Source organism: Spinacia oleracea, chromosome 5, assembly GCF_020520425.1.
Source record: "Spinacia oleracea cultivar Varoflay chromosome 5, BTI_SOV_V1, whole genome shotgun sequence".
In the NCBI taxonomy this organism is placed as follows: Eukaryota; Viridiplantae; Streptophyta; class Magnoliopsida; order Caryophyllales; family Amaranthaceae; genus Spinacia; species Spinacia oleracea.
In genome coordinates this window covers 80746489-80765059 of record NC_079491.1, presented here as the reverse complement: position 1 = coordinate 80765059, position 18571 = coordinate 80746489, and the positions used below count along the sequence as shown (strand labels likewise).

At 37.0% G+C, this 18571-nt stretch overlaps 1 non-coding gene across 1 annotated transcript; it reads right to left on the bottom strand.

Moving 5' to 3' along the window:
* Positions 1-17930: 17930 nt before the first annotated feature.
* On the bottom strand, positions 17931-18037 carry LOC130462185 (small nucleolar RNA R71). The gene has a single exon (XR_008922316.1). It is a non-coding gene; the product is annotated as a small nucleolar RNA R71 (small nucleolar RNA).
* Between the last annotated feature and the right edge of the window lie 534 nt (positions 18038-18571).

The window sequence follows — 18571 nt, the reverse complement described above, 5'->3', positions numbered from 1 at the left end:
TAATAATAACAACTTGCATGCGCACTACTCATACATGCAAACCAACTTGAACAACATGCTTGACATAATTCAACGATTATAAAAGTCCATAACATGATAGTTCAACAGAATGTATAAAGCATAATTCAATTCATAACATGCTCGTTCACATAGATTCAATAATAATAATAACATGCTCGTTCTCAATATCAAACATGAATTCACAATAACATATTCATTCCCAATCATCAAACATGAATTCATAATAACATATAAGTTCACATGATTCGCATTCAATACACTTCACAAAGTCCTCAAGGGATGGGTGGTCACCCTAGTCTTGTACGTACCTGGAATACCTAAGTACAGGGGCCACTGTGCGAATCACGACTCACTAGAAATCAACTCCTATAAACACAAAAGAGAAACTTAATTATTTATCATGTTTACTAAATTTCCAGCAACTATTTAAGAAACTAAAACCCTTGGTTTAATTGGAAATTAATCGTTATTTGTCAATTTAATAGTCTCAAATGGTCAACTCAAGTCCTAGAATAAAAACATTGACTTTTTGGCTTTAAAATCATTAAAAATCAACATTCTAAAGCTTTATGATAAATATGAAAATTTAAGTTGATTCCCATAATTTAAATCGTCATTAAATTATGTGAATCAATCGTTTGAACAATCGGAATTGAAATCCTACTAGTAGGTCACTAATAAAATCATGTTTTGACCTTAAAAATTGACACTTTAATTAATCACTAAATCTGAAAATAATAGTTCTCATAATTAAAATCATTCCCATCAATTTAAATACGAAAACATTAAAACACAGTGTTTATAACCGTTCCCAACAATTTAAATAATCCAAAACAATAATGATAATTTAATAATTTAAAAACGAAATTTGGAAAAGGTTAAAAGTATACGGAGTATGAACGATCAACAACAAAAAAACACACACACACAACACAATTGGGTTGCGTGTGGGCAGCGGCACAAGGCAGCAGCGACGAGCAAGGCTCGGGGCTGGGCTGTGCACGGACGAAAAATAGAGAGGAGAGAAAAAAAGTGAGGTACTGCAGCAGGAATTTAGAACGCACATAACTTTTAATCTATAACTCGGAATCGATCGATTCTTGCAGCAAAGTTCAAGAACTTTTCGAGATCTACAACTTTAAAGAAGAAACCTTTTTCCTGAAAACGAACGGAAGTAGGAGAAAAAGGGCCAAACATAAGTTCGACGAAAGAAAGAAGAATTTTGGGTTAGGGTTTTACTTTTAGGTTTAATGAATAATAGTGAGGGATTTTGAGGGTGAGCACCTCTATTTATAAGCTTAGGAAACTCCAAGATGGGCTAGGCTTTAGGATTCCCTTTCGGGCTTCATTAAACATAAGATGGGCTTGCTTAATTTGTTTGGACTTGAACTTGGAATTGAATTGGGCTAGATTAATTAAAAATCGTTTTACTTTTCAAACTCAATTAAATTCCCAACATGGAATAATAAATTCTTTTTGTAATTAATTAAAATAAAAAATATTCTAATTAATTAAAAATAAATTTAAATAATATTTAAATGCGATTTAAATTCTCAAAATCATTAAAATGCTTTATAAATATAATATAATATATTTATAAATTACAGAAAAATACGAGGTATTACAGTCTACCCTCCTTAAAATAAGTTTCGTCCCGAAACTTAGGCACGTAAATCATAATTTGAAATCAAAAATTGAGACTTTATGAGACTTTATTGCGTTTTCTTTGCAAAAAATTTTAGTTGTTGTACTCTTTAAGTAATTCAACATGACAATATGAAGTGTAATTTCCATAGAAGACACTAAATTAAGCACAAAATAAGGAAAAATAAGGTAAAAGCGCGAAATTCTACCGCACTCTACCCCCCTTAAAAGAAACGAGTTACGGCCCCGTAACTCAACTACCCTCGGGAAATAGCTAGGGATAATTCTTTCTCATATCGTCCTTGGCTTCCCGGGACCACAAAACTTGATTAGACCACAAAACTTTCACAATCTTAACACCCTTAGTTCGTGTACTACGCACTTTACAATCCAGGACTTTACTGGTCTTTCCTCGAAAGATAAAATTTGGTCTAATTCTATGGTTTCCGGTTGCAACACATGTGACTTATCCGGAACATACTTTCTCAATTGAGATATATGAAACACATTATGCACTCTATGCAGGTCCATGGGTAAGGCTAGTCTATAAACTACCTTTTCTATCCATTCTAGGATTTCATATGGGCCTATATACTTTGGGCTAAGCTTTCCTTTCTTGCCAAATCTCATAACACCTTTCATTGGTGAAACTTTGAGTACAATTTGTCACCCACTAGAAATTTTAGTCAAGTATGCATATCTCTTTTGGCGATCTTGCGCTGCTTGAATCTTTGATTGAATAGTTCTAATTTGGTTCATTGTGTCCTCTATCATTTGAGGTCTTAACACAATTGTTTCACTATTGTCATTCCAACATAGTGGAATACTACATTTCCTTCCATACAAGGCCTTGTTAGGTTATGATACATATGACAATTCATAAATCATGCGGAAAAACCATTTAGCCAGGAATACATATTATTTACACATAATCATATAGCATAGTTTAGATGCATACTCTTTGTTGCGTGCCTTCCCTAGCTGCGCCCGAACCGAACAAGAACAAGTCTTTAGGACTCCAAGTGTCGTCCCTCCGTAGATAGTCCACAGCACGTCCGGATCCGCCTTAAGATTGACCAACTAGAATCGCCCTTAAGGTACTAAAAATTTCGGCACTTTTGAGCAAGGAATGTGACTGAATTTTTCTCTCAAAACTCACTTTGAATACTTGAATACTTGTTATAAATTGTGAACCCAGGCCACATATTTATAGGGGTATGGAAAGAGAATTGGAATCCTATTAGGATACGAATTAATTAAATTAGAATCATAATGAAACTCTTATTTAATTAATTTATCAAATAGAATTAGGAATTTAATCATTAAACGAATCCTGTACGTTTTAGGTTTCGTATGTGAACACAAACACCCACGCACGCACAGCAGCCCACGAGGGGCGCCATGCGCGCGCGCGCACAGCCCGAGCATCGCAGCCCACGACTGCCGCAGCCTTGGGCGCGCGCTGGGCCTGCCTTGCGGTGGGCCTGGCGCAGCCTTGGGCTGGCGTGTTGTGGCGCGCGTTTCCCTTGCTGGACGTGGGCCTGGCTTCGTGCTGGGCCTTCGTCTAGCAAGCTCGTCCGATGCTAATTCGTACGACGCGCTTCCGATTAATTTTCCGATTCCGGAATTCATTTCCGATACGAACAATATTTAACATTTCCGATTCCGGAATTAATTTCCGTTTCGAACAAATATTTAATATTTCCGTTTCCGGAATTATTTTCCGATTCCGATAATATTTCCGATTCAGACAATATTTCCGTTTCCGGCAATATTTCCGATTCCGGCAATATTTCCATTTCCGATAATATTTTCCGATACGTACCATGTTTCCGTTTCCGGTAACATCTACGACTTGGATAATATTTATATTTCCGATACGATCCATATTTCCGTTTCCGGCAATATCATCGTTTCCGGAGTATTCATTTCTTGCCTGTGACGATCTCAGCAACCACTGAAACCAAGATCCGTCGATTCCGAATATCCATAGATGGAGTATTTAATGCCATTAAATACTTGATCCGTTTACGTACTATTTGTGTGACCCTACGGGTTCAGTCAAGAGTAAGCTGTGGATAATATCATTAATTCCACTTGAACTGAAGCGGCCTCTAGCTAGGCATTTAGCTCACTTGATCTCACTGAATTATTAACTTGTTAATTAATACTGAACCGCCTTTATTAGACTTAACATTGAATGCATACTTGGACCAAGGGCATTATTTCCTTCAGTCTCCCACTTGTCCTTCGGGACAAGTGTGCATTTCCTAATTCCTTTGTCGCTCGATGCTTGCTCTTGAACATAAGGTAAGAGTTGTCATCCTTATTATGTCCAGAGGTGTTTCTCGGTTTCAGAGTTCAACTGATCAAATAAACAGATAATCATAGCCTATGATTCATCCAAGCACGGCCATGCATTTCACAGTTTCTAGCTCTCCGAGTGGCCTTGTACAACTTTTAAGCATCTCATCCCGATTTATGGGAGGACAATCCCAATCTTGCGATCTTGAGATTAGACTTCGTTTGATAGGTGATTAACTGAGCGTTGCCTTTATAGCCTCCTTTTACGGTGCGACGGTTGGTCAACGTCAAAGTAACCAGTTCTCAAACAAGTAATCTCAAATCACTCAGGTATTGAGGATTTAGTGTCTAATAATTTTAATGAAATTTACTTATGACAGATTTTCATCTCTTACAGTAAAGTTTCATAGGTCTTGTCCGATACTAGTCTTCCCAAAGTATGTATCTATGCAAATGATTATGACATTGCCATGTCCACATAGTTCAAGAAACAGAACTACTAGTCATCTTGCATTCTAATCGTCTAACGTTTTCTATGCGTCCAATTTTATAGAAAACTCCGACTAGGGACCATTTTCAACCTTTGACATTCAAGTTCACTTGATAGACATTTCTTAGTCACAGGACTGGTCCTGACAGTCTATCTTGAATATATCGTCAAATTGAAGGGACTCATCATTTAATACTAAACCAAGATTAAATGGAATATGCAAATACATTTCATATATGATAAATGTTTAACCCCATTGTTTTACAACCATGGGCCTCAAACCCATCTTTAAAACAGTTCATGGAATTCAAAGCTATGCTTGATTTCCAGTGCTACAATGTGAGTGTTGCTTCTCATTTGTTGCATAGGTTTAGTTATCATGCTTTGCCAATCTTAATATCCTTTTCATCGAATGATATTCGAGATAGGATGATAAGATCTTTTGAGTTTGTTTATTATGTGATCTAGTCTTTCTTACTTCGATAGTGGTTTTACTCATTTTGCAATGAAGAACCATCAAGTTAGCAGACGTTTTTCTTGCTTCAAGAGTGGTTCTACGCATTTTTCAATGAAGAACCATCAAGCCAGCAGATAGGTGATCTACCCAAGTTCAGTGAAGAACTTTAAACAACCCTGTTTTATTGCTTCTTAGGCAATAATTACTTTTACTTCAACTGTATAGGTTGCTAGTGATGCTTTGTTTGGATTTACCTATCCAAGCAGTTCATAGATATGTGGAAGACTCTCCAACTATATCTTAGAACATAGAAATTATTATTTTAATTTCCCACGCAACAACTCATGGTCTCCAATCCATGTTGCCATTTCAAAACACGATGCTCTATAGCTCGTCCTTATCAATGGTTAACTCCAAAGGCTCTTGCTTGATCCTTTGCCAGTGTTTATGCGTGTAGCATCAATATTTAGCATATCTTTATTTCCTTGAATCAAGAACTATTCCTATGTACCTTTTCAAGTACCATAAGTTTTTCTTGATCTCAATCTAATTGGTCTTCACTTAGATCAATAGAGATTGGTATATGTTCGTCATGGCTAAAGTCATACGATACGTTTTTGGCGATCCTCATATTATATCATACATGATAAATTCTTTTGCAGAATAATTCCCAATTGAATTCTATTCATGTAACTTTAGCTTATCTAGTTTCAGTAGATACTAAATTCAGCTAAATTCTTTGACATATAATATAGGTTAAGAATCTTATTTAGATCCTTTGATGTTTAACTTAGTAAATGCTTATACATAGTTCAAACATCCTTTACTTAGATTTATTCACATGGGTCGAATATCTCTAATGGAGACTTTCGTGTTTGATTTAGTAAATGCCATTACTTAATCCAAAACAATATCATAAGATCTTTGTAAATAGATCTTAATACCCAGTATGTACTAAGTTTCGCCATGGTCCATCATTGAATAATTTCAAATCTAAGTTATTAGCATTTGAATGTTATTTCACAATAGAGAGATATGTGTGTAATACACATAGGACCAATTAAGTTTTAAGTACTCCCACTAAACTTCTTATATATCTATAAGAATCATGTATATTTTATGAAACTAAAATGCTTATTAGCTTCACTTAAAATACAGTTCCAATTCCCAATTGCTTGCTTAAATCTGTACTTAGATTTTATAAGCTAGCTTCCTTTTCAAGCATTACTTGGATCCACAAATCCTATGACATGTCATGTGCATAGTTTCTTCCAACATTTGATTGAGGAATACGTTTTGTCATCCAATTGAATATGTACCAATATGCAATCATTGCTTGATTTATAGACTTGAGCATTACGATTATGCATGAGGTTTCAACACAATCCACGCCGTGAATTTGCTTGTAACCTTTAGCAACTAATCTAGCTTTGTGTGTGAACACAATTTCATGTTTGATGGTTTTTATCCTTAAAACAAACTTGCAACCAATAGGTGTGAAACTATTCTTGCAAATCAACAAAATTTCAATTTTATCATCAAAACATTGAGTATGTTTTATGGCCTCTAACCATTTAAAACATTTGAGTCTATATATGGCCTCTAACCATTTTAGGGGATCTGGGTTTCGTCATAGCTTTCTTACAGGTTACAAACTCATTAATCTACATGATAATAGTTTGACTGCAAGTTGTAGGTTTCTTCACTATCTAATAGAAGAATCGCATAGATTCAGTGACCTGAACTCTATGCCTACTTGGGTATAGAACATCAAACAATAGAATATCAATAGCCACTTGAAAGTCCTTTGAATATTCTGTTCTCCTTGAAGCACTTGTAAAGTCTTCTAAGAGATGTCTATTCTTTAAAGCCACTTCTAAAGTCCTTAAAGAATACGTGTTCGGATTTTCTAAAGAACTTCGAAAAGCCTCCGGAATGTCCATTTATGTTTGTTGTTCGCCTCGAAGACTTTCGAGGTCTATTTTCTCCCACTTGTCATTTTGGAAACGAATCTCCAAAAGGACATTATTTCGAGCAAACAAACATTATGTTCTCAAAAATTCGTGGTAGAAACAATACCCTTGTGTCTCATTTGAATAAATCACAATGAAACATATATCTAGACTTGGGCCTTAGTTTGTTGAATAACAAACACTAAGCTCCCACTGAGTTTAGCAACTCTTTAGATATATATAATTGAAAAGATATCCTGAAATTACTTTTCAATAGCTTTGACGAATTTGGTTAGTTTGGTGGTAGTTGAGCATTTTGTTTTAGAAATTATAGGAAAAGTCTTTATGATTCATCATTGATTGAATCAAGTACTAATTGACTTCGATTATTCCAACTAAGATATGCCATATCTTGTGGACCTAGATTGTGAAATTACAACACACAATCATTGATGATCATATTTGGTCTCAAGTAATCATCAACATGATCTAACCTAGATCTTTATGATTTCTTGCCAAGTGGATTTTATACTTCTGAATCTTTGAACTAGCCAAACAGTTTCAACTTATATCACATTTGAGTAAATAAACCTATATTCACTCAAATCCATGTGAAATAATAAAGTCATAAAATCTTTCTTTAGCTTTGAACTCTATTGTCTAGGCGTTCTAACAATAGTTCATATCTTTTGTTACTTTCAACAAGTAAGACTAGTCGTCTTAAATTGATCTAGAAATCAATGAACTTTCAAAAGTTTATTAAAATAGAGCTTTTGAATGTTAACTTGTTGATATGGTCTAAGCAACAATGCCAAAGATTAGTGGAACTCAAATCAAGGGGTTGATTTGAACCTAGTAAAGTTCTTTAAAGAGTTGTTTGTTTTAATCAAGCATATTGACTCATTCCGTAAATGACTATTTCATTCAAATAAACAAACAAACAAGCATTGTTTTTGTTCTTCTGAATGTGAGTCTTTCTGTGTTTGAAGCAGAAATTTAGGTATGCTGATTATGGAACAAAATAGCCATTTAGTTCCAGCCTTTGAAAGGACTTAAAACAAACTAGATGACCCTACAACTAATGTAGCATTGCCATGCTTCATTTCCCACTTGTAGGTCATTAGTGTATCCTAGCTTCCATTGTTTGAGTTATTACCGAAGTAAGAACCTCAAGCGGTATATGATACCAAGGAAGTTTGATTGCTAGGTCACTTCTCTTTAAACATAAATTTATAGGTAGAAACGGAATCGTAAATTCCTTTCATTTGTTCCTCGTTTTCCTATTTCTTGTACCCTTTCTTATAGTTTTAAGAATTGAATTCTTTAGTGTTGACTTTTATACTTTGTTAGACATGTCCAATGTCACCAACAAGGTTCTTTACCATTTTAATTTATGTTGAATATTTTGTTTCAACTAGATGATCTTACCAGAAGCTTCTAAAGTTCTCTAAGCATCGATCTATTCGAATGTCTAGGGACTAGACTCATTCGAGAATTAAATGGACAAAGATATTAGGTTGTTAACCATTGGTAAAGCTGAGCGTATTAAACTCAATGCTTTATGATCTCAAAACTACATTGTATTTTGAATTCACAAGCACCAATTGGTTTGCCATTCGATTTTGATATTCGAAAACAACCATAAAAGTCGCTAAAAGAAACGTACATTTTAAATTGCTCATTTTCTCTCATTTCCGTGAATCGTTCTTGGATTCACTACCAATCGAGGAAATTTACTGTTACCTTTCTAAAAGGATTTATTGCAGTGCAAGATATTTAATTATAAACAATAATTAAAATATACATTGAAGCATGCAAAGTCTAAACATTTATCATGAATAATAACTTGAAAATCAAAGCAATCATGCAATTTCAACAAGTTATTAGCATTTTATTCGAATTTATTGTTCCGGCAGGTGTGAATAAAATGATTCCAAGATCCTAAAATCATTGAAGAACTAAGCACAGTTTGTCGACTTAATCCTAAAACATCTTAGGTAAGCAAAAGCCTTTTGCTAATAGTCTAGAAACTACTCTTGGTTGATAGGTACGTCTAAGAACTTATTAGGTAAACCTATCGATTTTGCCACGACATAAAAGGACTCCTTACTTATATCGTTGAGTTTCACCAAAACTAACATGTACTCACAATTATTTGTGTACCTTGCCCCTTTAGGACCAATAAGTAACACCTCGCTGAGCGAAAACTATTACTAGATTGATGTAAAGGATATCCAAGCAAGTGTATATTTTGGCATGGCACCTTTTAACTCAATTTTTAAGTTTGGAACTTAAGGCTCTTACTATGTTGGTTAGATTTTAAGTGAACTAAATTCCTTAATCATGCAACATAATCAAGCTTTTGATCTCATGCATTTTAAGACATATTAAAAAGCAATAAATAACTTAAAACATGCATAAGATAAATGTGATCTAGTATGGCCCGACTTCATCTTGAAGCTTCAACTTCAAAGTCCGTCTTGAAAATCTCCGTGGGAGGCACCATTTTCTTCAAATAGGATAAGCTATAATTAAAACTAATTACAACTATTTGATGTTACGCAGACCATATTTGAATTGAAAAACAACTTTGGTACTTTAGACCAATTACATTCAAATTAATGGTACGCAGACCATATTTTCTATCCTATTTGGGCCATACTAGTCACTTCATAACCTGCAAAAACAGTACATATACAATATATACCATTCACCCATTCATTATCATGAATGGCCCACATAGCTGGTTAGTAAAACACATTATGCATCACGTAAACATTTGCAGCAATTAATCAAGGGCACCAATAATCTACCAATTATTCAGTCCTTATTAATTCTAATCAAGTTGTTTTAACCTTAAGGATTTGTAGACCTAATCAAGAGTTTATGACTAAAAGCGCTCCCACTTAAACCAATAAATTCATATGCTTTACTAATTTTAAACATAAAAATGTATTTCTAGTCTAACCGGAAACATACAAATTTAATTAAAATTTAAAGCTCATATAAATTTATAATTGAATCCAAAAATTTAATTTAATTTCAGTCGTATTTAAATTAATTCATGATTTTAATTTTAGTAAAATAATTAGAATAAATAAAATTTATTATAATTACAATATTCAAAATTAAAATCCAAGAAAATAATTTAAATTATTAATTTTAGAATTAATTAAAATTACGTAAACTGAAAATTTCAAATTAAACATTCAAAACGATCTAATCGCAACGCAAACACTCTACGCATCGCACGCCCATGGGCCACACGCACACAACCATCGCTGGCCATGTGCGCGCAGCCCATGCGCTGCGTCGCATAGCTGCTGCTTCTACTCTTCGCAAGCAATCGCGCGAGTTGGTGCTCGCTGCGCGCGCGCCAGCGCTCGATGCACGCTTGCCAGCGCTCGATTTGCGCGCTCGCCAGCGCTCGCTTGATGCGAGCCAGCGCTCACTGTGCGCGCTCGCCAGCGCTCGCTTGATGCAAGCTAGCGCTCGCTGCGCGCGCTCGCCAGCGCTCGCTTGTGCGAGCCAGCGCTCGCTGCGCGAGGCATCGACGCTGGGCGCAGCACTCGTGGCACGCGAGCTTGCGCTCGCTGCGTGCGAGGCTGCGCGCGCTTGCGCGAGGCAGTGCGCGTTGTGGCGCAGCTCGCTTGCTGCCCACACGCGACTGCCGTGCCTTGCCTTCGCCCATGCCCATTCGTCCATTGCTCGTAGCCCACGACACAAGGCAGGGCTGCTGCCTTGTGCTCGTGCACCATGCCCTTGCTCATTGCATTCGTGCCGCATGGGCGACGAGCTCCCTTGCTCGTCGTCGCATGCCCGCACTATACAACACCCCTTAAGGGTAACACATAGCGTCCATTGCTTTGTGCGTGCAAGTTATATGAACGAATCGCATAAAATTTAAAAAAATTTATATTTAAAATTAATGACAAATTAATAAATTAATATTAATTTCATAATTTTAGGGCGAAAAAATCGAAAATTTATTATTCAATTGATTTCCGATTAACATGGATTCAAGTCTAGGTCATAAAAATTTAAAATTTATCATAAATTTACAATTTTTATGGTGGTTTTTAATCATAGGTATCTAATTAAATTATAATTAATTATGAAAATCAAATTAATTCTAAATTATTCTAATTTTCAACAAATTAATCATAATTACAAATTAGATTGCATAATTAACAAGGCTAGGCATTCAAACTTGTTAAACATATACAGTAGGTCAATCAAAAATTCAAGATTTATCAACAAGAATCGCAAATATTTAATTTAACATCTTAAATTTACGAAATTTTGCATTCGAAAAACTAAAACCTTCGAAAAGTCATAGTTAGGCTTCGAATTTGAGAATTCTGGGTTCGGCAGAAAAATACTGTTTTTGTCAAAATTTTAGAATGCCTTTTACATGCGGAATTGACACAAAAATCACTCGATTTGGATGAGTAACGAAGAAACTGCCGACAAACTGCGTACGTATAATTAAATAAACGCAATTTGCAATTAATTAACAATTACGAAAATTAATCACCCCTTTTAATTCTTGCAAATTTGTAATATTTAACCATGTTCATGCAATTTAGATTATGAAAATAATAAGAGGCTCGTGATACCACTGTTAGGTTATGATACATATGACAATTCATAAATCATGCGGAAAAACCATTTAGCCAGGAATACATATTATTTACACATAATCATATAGCATAGTTTAGATGCATACTCTTTGTTGCGTGCCTTCCCTAGCTGCGCCCGAACCGAACAAGAACAAGTCTTTAGGACTCCAAGTGTCGTCCCTCCGTAGATAGTCCACAGCACGTCCGGATCCGCCTTAAGATTGACCAACTAGAATCGCCCTTAAGGTACTAAAAATTTCGGCACTTTTGAGCAAGGAATGTGACTGAATTTTTCTCTCAAAACTCACTTTGAATACTTGAATACTTGTTATAAATTGTGAACCCAGGCCACATATTTATAGGGGTATGGAAAGAGAATTGGAATCCTATTAGGATACGAATTAATTAAATTAGAATCATAATGAAACTCTTATTTAATTAATTTATCAAATAGAATTAGGAATTTAATCATTAAACGAATCCTGTACGTTTTAGGTTTCGTATGTGAACACAAACACCCACGCACGCACAGCACCCCACGAGGGGCGCCATGCGCGCGCGCGCACAGCCCGAGCATCGCAGCCCACGACTGCCGCAGCCTTGGGCGCGCGCTGGGCCTGCCTTGCGGTGGGCCTGGCGCAGCCTTGGGCTGGCGTGTTGTGGCGCGCGTTTCCCTTGCTGGACGTGGGCCTGGCTTCGTGCTGGGCCTTCGTCTAGCAAGCTCGTCCGATGCTAATTCGTACGACGCGCTTCCGATTAATTTTCCGATTCCGGAATTCATTTTCGATACGAACAATATTTAACATTTCCGATTCCGGAATTAATTTCCGTTTCGAACAAATATTTAATATTTCCGTTTCCGGAATTATTTTCCGATTCCGATAATATTTCCGATTCAGACAATATTTCCGTTTCCGGCAATATTTCCGATTCCGGCAATATTTCCATTTCCGATAATATTTTCCGATACGTACCATGTTTCCGTTTCCGGTAACATCTACGACTTGGATAATATTTATATTTCCGATACGATCCATATTTTCGTTTCCGGCAATATCATCGTTTCCGGAGTATTCATTTCTTGCCTGTGACGATCTCAGCTCCCACTGAAACCAAGATCCGTCGATTCCGAATATCCATAGATGGAGTATTTAATGCCATTAAATACTTGATCCGTTTACGTACTATTTGTGTGACCCTACGGGTTCAGTCAAGAGTAAGCTGTGGATAATATCATTAATTCCACTTGAACTGAAGCGGCCTCTAGCTAGGCATTTAGCTCACTTGATCTCACTGAATTATTAACTTGTTAATTAATACTGAACCGCATTTATTAGACTTAACATTGAATGCATACTTGGACCAAGGGCATTATTTCCTTCAGGCCTCAAATGTTGTCATTCCTATACTGGCATGATAGCTATTGTTATAGGAAAATAAATCAAATCTAAACTATCTTCCCAACTTCCTTGGAAATCAATTTCACGTGCATGAAGCATATCCTCAAGTGTCTAAATGGTTCTCTCAGTTTGTCCATATGTGGATGGATGGAACACTATACTCATTTTCAATGTCGTACCAAAGTTCTTCTGTACACTTTCCCAGAAGATTGAAAGAAACCTTGAATCCCTATTTGGCATGATATCCTTAGGAACTCCATGTAGTCTCACAACATACTTAATGTAAGCCTTAGAAAGTTGCTCCATCTTTCTAGGTCTCCTTCATTGGTATAAACACTGCTGGCTTGGCTAGTCTATCTACCACAACCCAATTGGTGTCATTTCCTAACTTTGACTTGGGCAAACAAGTGACAAAGTCCATTGAGACAGTCTCATTTCCAACTTGGAAATTCTAATGGTTAGACCTTTCCTTGAGGTCTCTATGTTCTATTTTGACCTTCTGACAAGTCAAATATCTAGCTACAACTCATCTACTTCATTCTTCATTCTTGGCCATTAATAGACATTTTTCAGATCCTTATACAACTTGTCACCACCTGGGTGAACAAAATATGGTGTATTATGACCTTCTCTCATAAGCTTTTCCTTAAATATTCGTACACTTTGAGGCATACACCACCTTCCTTTGTGCCTAAAACTTCCATCAACATGGATCTTAAAATCTATCTCCTTCCCTTGCGAAATCTTTTCCCTGATTCGCTTCAAGTTAACATCTCCAATTTGATTCTCCTTAATCTCATCCATGCAAACAATATGGATTCTAGCTCTATGTCATGGGTAGGACACTTAGGTTTATACGGTTTTAATTTCCTTGATGCATACGCAATAACCTTCCCGTTCTACATTAATACACACCCTAAACCATTCTTTGATGCATCGATATACTCATCGTAGGTATCACTTCCATCTGGTAGAGTTAACACTGACGCGGTGGTCAAACGCATCTTTAGAGCTTGGAATGCTTCCTCACAATTCTCATTCCACTCAAACTTAGCTTCTTTCTTCATCAAAGTAGTCATGGTTTGGCTATCTTAATGAAATCTTGCACTAGCGGCTATAATATGCAACTAAACTAAGAAAACTTCAAATTTCAGTGACACTCTTTGGTGTAGGCCAGTCGCTAACAGCTTTAATCTTGCAAGATTCACTACAGCTTCTCCATTAGACACTAGATACCCCAAAATGTGACATTTTCCATCCAGAATTCACACATTGATAATTTGGCACAGAACTAGTTAGCCCTAAGTGTACTTAATATAGACCCAAAATGTCCAACATGCTCTTTATTGCTCTCCAAATACAACAAGATTTCATCTATAAAAAACACTACACACTTATCCATAAATGCATGGAACACAAATTCTTCAAGTCCATGAATATTGTAGGTGAATTGGCCGACCCAAATGGCATAACAATGATCTCATAATAACCTTATCTTGTCCCAAATGCAGTCTTTGGTATATCGTTATCTGCAATTCTCAATTGCTGATAGCCTAATCACAATTCAACCTTCAAGAAAATCCCTGCTTCTTTAAATTGGTCAAAATAGGTGTCTATCCTAGGCAAGGGTACTTTGCTCTCAATTATGACCTCATTGGTTTCCCTACAGGCTATACAGGGTCTCATACTCTTGTCCTTCTTTTCACAAACACAACTTATGCTCCTATTATGCTGTACTTGGTATAATATAACTTTTCTCCAACAATTCCTCAAATTAACTTTTCGACTCACTCATTTCTGCTAGAGTCATTCTATATGGAGCTTTCGAAATAGTTGCGGTTTCAGGTGCTAAGTCTATAGTAAAGTCAATAGGTCGATTGTGAGGTATTCTCGGGTTCTCTTCTGGAAGCACATCTAGAAATTCATTCGTAACTGTAATGTCCTCAGGTTTATCCTTAACTTCCTTATCGAGGTCTCTCACGTTGTATAAGAAAACTGGATTCCCTTCATTGACCAGTTTAAAGAGTTCCATTTCCGTGATAATTCATATGTTTCTAGGCTTACCAAAAGGACGATAGGTACTACTGTACTTAAGCTAGATCTCAAATCAACCTTCCGCTTTTCGCAATCAATTTTGTCTTTAAACATGGCCAACCAACCATCACTAAAATCACCTCCAATTCTCCTAATTTAATCTCAATCAAGTTAGACAAGAAAATGGTTTTGGCTATGGTCAAGGCACATTCTTATGAATCTTGGTACTTACTATACTACCAGTTGGTATAATTATGGGTACCTCAATGACTCTGGTTCCCAACATCCTTTCTCTTTTTGCCAGTTTCTCTTGCAATCTTGTTCTTCCTCACCTGTAGTCCATACAGAGGAGCGACCTTTCTATATATAGAGGGTATCTAGAGAAGTAAGGATCTCTCCAGATAGTAACAACTATGAATCCATTTGACAATCCATTTTCAAACCTTTGAGCCCTAAGCTCCTCCGTTGCCACCACTTCAGGTGCAAATCTAGACAATTCTATACCTTGGAATAGTATTCCGTCACAACCATCACATCCATCTTTAGCTCAATGCACTCTTGGTCTTTCTGCATTTTCAAGTACGGTTGGTAAAATTTTGTTCTTAAGGCATCTTTGAATGATTCCCATCCAATCCAGGTGTAGCTCTCAAAGCGTTCACACACCTTTGCCTCCACAAATCAGCTTCTCCCATAAGGTAATACACAACACTATTAACCCTAAGGTTCTCTGGACAGTTTACAACAACCATCAATTTATCAAACTTTCTAAGACAGTTCTCTAGTACACTTAGGTCAGACTCCCCTTGGTACAGTGGAAGATTACTCTAGAATATGATATGTGTGTTTTATATAGAGTTTTTACCCCCGTCCCTTAGTACTTTTTGATCTCAAATGAGCTCTTCGGAGCGATTTTTAGTACTAATGTGCTCCTTGTAGTGTGTTTGTAGTTTCAGGTTCATCATTGTAGGAATTAGCACATTTTTGTGCATTTCCTACTCATTTGAATCAATACAAGAGATTATGTACTTTCGAGAGCACAAACATTAAGTTTGAAGAGTTATGAAGCAAAGCGAATAACGAAAGAAGTACAAAAGTGACTATAGTCCACTATTTTAAGCATAACTCAAGTTCTACAACTCTAGATGATGTAATTCCAATTGGGTTGGATTCTAGACTTCACTAGCTTTCCAACAAGTGGTCACTCGCCTAATTCCGACGAATAACGAAGGAGATATGTCGTTTTGAAGATAGAGGGTCGTGCAGTTTCAACACGCGCCCGATCGGGCGGGCTTCGCCCGATCCGGATCGGGCGGTCATTCTGGGCATTTTGCAACCGCCCGATTGGGCGGAATTTCGCCCGATCGGGCCGACTATCGAGCACATCGCCCGATCGGGCGAAGCGTCGCCCGATCGGGCGACGCCAACCTCCAGCGTATTTCGCGAGTTTTTATTTCCGATTTTGGGCTCTATTTTGGGCAAACTATAAATACTAGCCCCTTATATTTTTAGTGACATCTATTATTCTAGTTTTCAATACTTAGTTTATTTCTAGTTTTCTCTCCAATTATTCAAATACTTAGTTTTTAATTTCAAGTAAAGATCCAAGCTTTATTATTTTATTTGTTCTTCAATTCGGTATTATTTCCTACCTTAATTTATTTTGTTCCTTTAATTATGTTTTCCATTATGCTAATTGCTTTGTTATTTATTATCATGAGTGAGTAGTTTAATTTCTAGGGTTTAGGGGATCCATGAATGCATGATTGGGATTATATGTGGACTTGATTATTGATTAATTGATTATAATTTCTATAGCTTATTATTATTGCTCGTCAATTCTGTTCGCCCGGGCTATTTTGATTTGAGTTTGATTAACCTTAGATTATGTGCCGAGAGGTATAAATCTGATGTTTTTGGTCTGTGGCTATTAGATAGGAATTATTTCTAGTACGTAGCGAGAGCCCGCTAGTTGTTCTATCCTAAGGAATTCATAAGATTCGAGAGATGCATGTTTTCCTAGTTATGATTGTTAATTGATTGTTGTTGTCCGTTGTCCAATCCCGGTCTGCATTTATGGTGAACCGTAGCCCTAGATTCTTTTAATATTGTTATTTTCTGATTTGATTACTTGTTTTAGTTTAATATACAAACCAATCCAACTCTTGTTACCAGTAGTCTAGATTAATAATTTAATAGTAGAAAGAACGCCTGTTTCCTTGTGGATACGATCCCTGCTTCCCTTGCTATATTTTTAGTTGGTGAACGTTAGGTTTATTTTTGATTAGGTGATACGACTTTAGCCTGTCAAATTTTGGCGCCGTTGCCGGGGACACGGTTTTATTTTCTGTTATTAATTGTTTTTCTAGATTATTGTTTGTTACTTCTCAAGGGACTCCCGTTCCTTGAGACCGGATCTCACGACTGTTTTGTAGTTTTTGCTTGTTTATGCCCAGGACTGTCCATACCAGCGATCTGACTTCGTTCGATCCTGAACCTGAACGGACCTTTCGTAGACGGCGTAGATTCGTTAAACAGTTGAGAGACTATTCTGACTCTGAATCCGACTATCTGATTAGCAATCTATTCCATACAGATTCAGAGATGGGTGACCAAGCACCACCACCGCCACCCCCACTTGTGCCAAGGCTTACAGACTACTCTAAACCAAGTCTGTCTATGCTCCCCAAGGCAATCATGCCTTCCATTGCGGTCGAGAATTTCAAGATCGAACCCCAGCTGATAAACATGATCGAGAGACACCAATTCGGTGGGGAAAAGGGTGAAGATCCTAATCTCCATATTCAGTCTTTCATTCAGTATTGTGCCACCATTAAGCAGGAGAATTTAACACCAGAGCAGACTATGGAGATACTCTTTCCATTTTCATTGAGTGGGAAGGCAAAGCTATGGATTAATAGTCTCAACCGCGCAACTATGAAAATCACCGATTGGAATTCTTTGGCCCTTGCATTCTATGTTAAATATTTCCCACCTGAGAAGACAGCTCGTCTAAGGGGACAGATATTAGGTATCTCTCAACAAGCAGATGAGAGTTTGTTCGAGGTTTGGGAAAGATTCAAGGACTTGCAAAGAGAGTGCCCACACCATGGTTTGGAGGACTGGTTCCTGGTTCAGCAGTTCTATAATGGTCTGGGTAATGAGTCTAGGTGTCTTTTGGATTCAGCTGCCAGTGGGAGATTTATGCAACTGGAGGTGCCTAGAGCTTTAGAGGTGATTGAGGAGATAGCCATCCATAGTGCCCAATATGGGAATCCTAGAGGTTTTGCCGATCGTGGTGTTAAGCATGAGATGAACTCTATTGAACAGCTTACTGCTCGGCTAACTGCCCTACATCACAAGCTGGATAATATGCAAAATGCATCTTCCCAAGCCACCCAACAAGCTAGTGTCGCCGCAATGAGTGCTCAGTTCGCCAATGTCTGTAATAGTTGTGGGATGCAAGGTCATTATGCACCGGAATGTAGGAGCTCTATTGAACAATGCAATGCATTCCAGGCCTACAAGCAGAACAATCCGTACTCCAACTCATACAATGAGGGGTATAAAAACAACCCCCTATTATCATATAGGAGTACTAATGTTCAGAACCCCCACCAGATTCCACACCACAACAACCTTACCAACCA